This window comes from Canis aureus, chromosome 25, assembly GCF_053574225.1.
Source record: "Canis aureus isolate CA01 chromosome 25, VMU_Caureus_v.1.0, whole genome shotgun sequence".
In the NCBI taxonomy this organism is placed as follows: Eukaryota; Metazoa; Chordata; class Mammalia; order Carnivora; family Canidae; genus Canis; species Canis aureus.
The window spans coordinates 26,551,586-26,557,585 of NC_135635.1; positions in this window are offsets into that span (position 1 = coordinate 26,551,586).

Consider the following 6,000-nt stretch of genomic DNA (forward strand, 5'->3'; position numbering starts at 1 on the left):
TATCTTTCAAACAAAGCAGTGTGGGATGCCTGGGTGGCACAGTGGTTGAGTGTCTGCCTTCAGCTCAGGGTATGATTCCTGGGTTCTGGGATCAAGTCCCACATCAGGCTCCCCACAGGGAGCCTGCTTCTCTCTCTACCTATGTCTCTGCCTCTCTCTGTGTGTCTCTCATGAGTAAATAAATAAAATCTTTAAAAAATAACCAAACCAATCAAAAATGCAGAAAGCAGTGTGAGTCTTCTGGGCACTGTTCTGGACTATAGAGCAGAGAGGTAGGGTTCCTCCTGAAGCAGAAGTACAGCCTGTACCCATGTGCCGGACACTGCTTGCCAAGAAGCCAGTCCCAGTGGGGTGGGAGAAGGCTGAAGAGAGGTGAGGGGCACAACTTCAATTAGAGGAACTCATGGTCACCTATGTAAGACCTTCTCAACAGTATGAGTGTCCTTCAGCGTGACCAAGAAGGGAAACCCCTTTGTTGGAAGGAGAATCACTACCCTTGAGATAGCAACCAAAACATGAAGCAAGCTCAGGAAAGTGTTATGGGTATAAAAGTTCCAGGTACCAGTGTCAGATTCCTCTTACCCATCCCCAAGCTCTCCTTAATGGGACCACTGCTCTGTAAGAGACAGAAACTAATGCTACTACCTGGTGCCAGGAGGAAGGGGCAAGAAAGTAATCAAGGGAAGACCCTAGTAATGACAGAGCTGGCTGAGGCTCCTGGGATACTGGTGGACTGCCTGCTCCTCACAGCCCAGGTTGTCTTCAGCCTTGGAGCAGGGATCCAAGAATGAAGGATATAGAGGGTGGGAGTCTCTAAAGTCACTCGCAGGATATCTTCCCCTCCCCAAATGCCCAAAATCCCTGACCAGTTCCCCCAGGAAATACAGAGCCCACTGAGACTGAGGTGGAAGGTGAGAAGGTGTTTATGTGACAGCAAATAGCCTCTGTCTTTGTGAACTGCTGTCTGCATCTCTTCCCCAGCTCCTCACATCCTGGAGTATTATATCAGATCTGTATCCAAGTCTTTAGCAAGATGAAAGCTCTTAACACTGTTTTGTTTGCCAATCCCTTAAGCTGGAGAAAAGAGGGAAGGGTCCAACCTGAGGCAAAGGGAGAGCCCTGTCTTTGCCTCTCCTGGAGCCAGAGGATAGTTTGGGAACTTGGACTGAAAAAGAACCAAATCCTAAGGTTGGGTTGACAAACTGGTTCCCTGGTGGGAAGACTGCTATTCTCATTCTGTTACAGATTTTATTATTATTGCACTTCAGTTTAGCAATGGAACTAACTCATAATCATAATAAGATAAATATGATACAATGACCAAAAAGGTCTTTGCAAACACACCTATCTAAAGAAACTACCCTGTTATTCTTTGCTCTAAGATCGTATTTATTTCCTTCTGGTGTTCCTCAACATTCTCTAATTATTAGAACAATTGTTTTCTTGCCTTATGTCTATTTCCCTTTTTTGTATATTTTTATTGGAGTTCCATTTGTCAACATATAGCATAACACCCAGTGCTCATCTCGTCAAGTGCCCCCCTCAGTGTCTGTCAATTTCCCTTTTTTAATAGTCTATTTCTTAATAGGAAAAGCTCTATATTTGAATAGAGAAAGAATGAATGATGAATAAATATATGGAAATAGGTCTACTGGTGGGATAAAATTTCCTAATAATATGATCTATACCTGAAAGTATCATGTCCACACCTACATTAACAATAATATCCTTCATCAGTGTTCATAATGCCCCTATTCCTACATCTCAATTAATGGCATCTTCCCCCACTGTATACCATGCATGAGAGTTATTCAACAATTCTTCAGCTCTGTGTTAAGCACTGTACAGATAATATAAAAGTATACAGGGCCCAGTTTCCCCACTCCAGAAGCTTACAGGTGACTGAGGGAGAAAGGGAAGACACAAGGTAATCATATCTGTAGACTGTGTGTAGAGGGACAGCTCTGGTGAGACGGATATAAAGAACTCTAGGAGGTCAGAGGAAATAATTACTTCTGATGTAGATTAACCAGGAAGGCATGAGTGGGAGGTAAATTTTAAATTAGATTCTGATGATTTTGTAGGATTTAATTTTGAACATTCTATTTATTTTGGAGATAGAGAGCACAAGTGTGTGAGGAGCAGAAGGAGAGGGACAAGCAGATTTGACCCTGAGCACAGAGCTCAATGTGGGGCTTGATATCAGGACCCTGAGATCATGACCTGAGCTGAAATCCAAGAGTTGGACCCTTAGCCAACTGAATTAACCAGGTGCTCCTTGTGCAGGATTTTAATAGACATTAACTGGTGGAATTCCAAGGATAGACATGGCCACCGGGAAGGATTTCGTGACTTTGGGTATCATTTGATATTGAACTTCTGTCCATCATGAGAGAGTGAGATGCAAGGACCAGTGAAATTCAAGGTAAAATCTGCAGAAGCTGGAGGCTTTGAATAGGGAAGATAGGAACCAGGACCTGGGTCGCAGTTCAGGGTCCATTTATATCCACTTCTTTTGCACCTGATCATATTGAAGGAATAATTGTTCATATGAGAGAGAAACCCATTATGCCTCCATCTCTATGTCTCTCCTCTCTTCTTCCCCTGCCCCGAGTTCTTTATTAACAATGAAAAGATTTCTTAATCTCATTACTGAGAAGAGCACAAAGTACAGAAAAGCATATGCTACACAAACTAAGTTAGGTTATTTGCATCCCCGGGGAAAGAGAGAAGCCTCTCCTTCTTCCATCTCCAAAGCGCCACTTTCTTCCATCTTCTGACACTATATGTTCCTAAGTATCTGTATTTCCTACTTCTCTGGACAGAGATTCTGTTTAATGTCAGATGTAAACTTTGTCATACAAATCTCTCATAAAAATGTCTCCTCAGCACTGGCATTGGAAGTTTCAGGAGGAGGGTGCTGAGCTGTGTCTGCCTTCAAACCACAAGCAGATCATCCTGCCTCCTGCTTCCAGGAGCTTTGTTTCAGGTTTTCTAAAGAAGTAAACAGATATTCAGTCTTCTTACTATCATTTTTTTTCTGTCACAGCTCATTACTTTTTTATGAATTGGTTTCACAAATGACCCGTTTCTCACAATCTCAACTCTAGATCCTTCATTGGTATAATTTTCAGTTCTTCTCTTTCTGGGATGGTTCAGAGAGCCTGATGTGGAAGGCAAGAAATAAATAAAATAGCTTCTCTTAGACCTTCCATGAGGGTATTTTAGGAGGCAGGTGGTGGTTACCTGGGTGGTTTACATAGAAGGGCTGCTCTGTGTTAGACTAGAATTTAAAAGTCAGGAGGGGGAGCGGAGCAAGATGGCAGAAGAGTAGGTTCCCCAAGTCACCTGTCCGCACCAATTTACCAACATAACTTTCAAATCATCCTGAAAAACCTACGAATTCGGCTGAGATTTAAAGAGAGAACAGCTGGAACGCCACAGAGAGAAGAGTTTGCGCTTCTATCAAGATAGGAAGACAGAAAAAATAAAAAGTAAAAAGAATCCAGTGGGGGAGGGGCCCCCGTGAGGAGCAGGGCCAAAGCTGTTTGGAAAAGCCTCCAGGACAGGAAAGCCTACTCCCAGAGAAACAGGAAACTTAAAAATCTTCCCAGAGGGAAAGGTGCTTGCAGGGAGCTCGGACAGGATCCCAGGAGGGGCAGTGGAGCCTCCAGGTCGCTGGGGTACTAACAGAGAGAAGTGCGCCCCCAGGGGGAGCTGGCATCACACACCGCAGGTGGACCACGGTAAAGGGCGGGAGCACAGGTCTAGGGGGGCCTCGGGAGCAGCTCAGGTGGCTGTTCTGGGCAAAGGGGGCAGCGCAGCCCCGGGAGCGCAATTCCAGCAGTGCAGGCCCCGGATCCCAGGGTGCCAGGGGACACAGCCCGAATGCTGCGCTCCCCTCGGCAGGGGTGGAGGCCAGGAGAGCACAGGACAGTGAGGAAACTCCTGCCACTGGGCGCCCCTGAGCTGTGCAGATCAAGGCCCCCACCCCTGGAGCATTCAGGTCAGTGTGGACAGGGAGACTGTGATAGTTATTGTGGGAGATGATTCCAGGGCTGGAGAGGTGGCCGCCACCAGTCTTGTTGTTCCTCCATGTGTCACCTTGTCTCTGGGATGGATCAGGGCCACCAAGGAAGAGGGGCCTCACAGGATAAACAGCTCCCACTGAGCCATGCACCTGGCATGGGGTGGCGCAGCTCTCCCAGGTGCACACACATGAGAATCAGCACAGCAGGCCCCTCCCCCCAGAAGACCACCTGGAAGGACAGGGGAAGAGCAAGTACTAGACTCAGCAGCGATGGAAAGCTCCAGGGGAAGTCGAGGGATTTACAGTATATAGAACCAGAAGATACCCCACCTTGTTTGTTTTGTTTTCTGTTTGTTTGTTTTTTCTTCCTTTTTCCAATACAACTTATTTTTAGCCACACTACACTGAGCAAAATGACTAGAAAGAAGAAATCACCACAAAAGAATCAGAAACAGTACTCTCTCCCACAGAGTTAAAGAATTTGGATTACAATTAGATATCAGAAAGCCAATTCAGAAGCACAATTATAAAGATACTGGTGGCTCTGGCAAAAAGCATAAAGAATTCAAGAGACTTTGTGACTGCAGGATTTAGATCTAATCAGGCAGAAATTAAAAATCAATTAAATGAGATGCAATCCAAACTGGAGGTCCTAACAATGAGGGTTAATGAGGTAGAAGAACCAGTGAGTGATATACAAGACAAGTTGATGGCAAAGAAGGAAGCTGAGGAAAAAATAGAAAAACTATTAAAAGACCATGAGGAAAGGTTAAGTGAAATAAATGACAGCCTCAGAGGGAAAAATCTATGTTTAAGTAGAGTTCCATAGAACGCCGAAAGGGAGAGAGGACCAGAAAGCATATTTGAACAAATCGTAGCTGAGGACTTCCCTAACTTGGGGAGGGAAACAGGCATTCAGATCCAGGAGATAGGGATATCTCCCCCCCATATCAATAAAAACCATTCAAAACCTCAACATTTAAGAGTGAAAATTTCAAATTCCAAAGATGAGAAAATCCTCAAAGCAACAAGGGACAAGAGATACCTAACTTATATGGGGAGAAGTATTAGATTAACAGCAGACCTCTCCACAAAGACATGGCAGGCCATAAAGGGCTGGCAGGATATATTCAGGGTCCTAAGTAGGAGGAGCATGCAGCTAAGAATACTTTATCCAGCAAGGCTCTCTTTCAGAATAGAAGGAGACATAAAGAGCTTCCAAGATAGGCAGAAACTGAAAGAATATGTGACTACCAAACAAGCTCTACAAGAAATATTAAGGGGACCCTGTAAAAGAGAGAGGAGGCCGAAAGAAATAATCCACAAAAACAGGGACAGAACAGGTATTATGATGACACCACATTCATATGTTTCAATAATAACTCTGAACGTGAATGGGCTTAATGATGCCATCAAAAGGCACAGGGTTCCAGACTGGATAAAAAAGCAAGACCCATCTATTTGCTGTCTACAAGAGACTCATTTTAGACATCAGGACACCTACAGCCTGGAAATAAAAGGTTGGAGGACCATTAACCATTCAAATGGTCCTCAAAAGAAAGCAGGGGTGGCAATCCTCATCTCAGATAAATTAGAGTTTATCCCAAAGATTGTAGTAAGAAATGAAGAGGGACAATATATCATACTTAAAGGGTCTATGCAACAAGAGGACCTAACAATCATAGATATTTATGCCCCTATTGCAGGAGCTGCCAAGTATATCAATCAATTAAAACCAAAGTAAAGACATACTTAGATGATAATACACTTATACTGGAAGACTTCAACATGGCATTTTCTGTAAATGATAGATCTTCTAAGCACAACATCTCCAAAGAAACAAGACCTTTAAATGATAGATGGGACCAGATGGATTTCACAGATATTTACAGAATTTTACATCCAAACACAACTGAATACACATTCTTCCCAAGTGCACATGGAACTTTCTCCAGAATAGACCACATTCT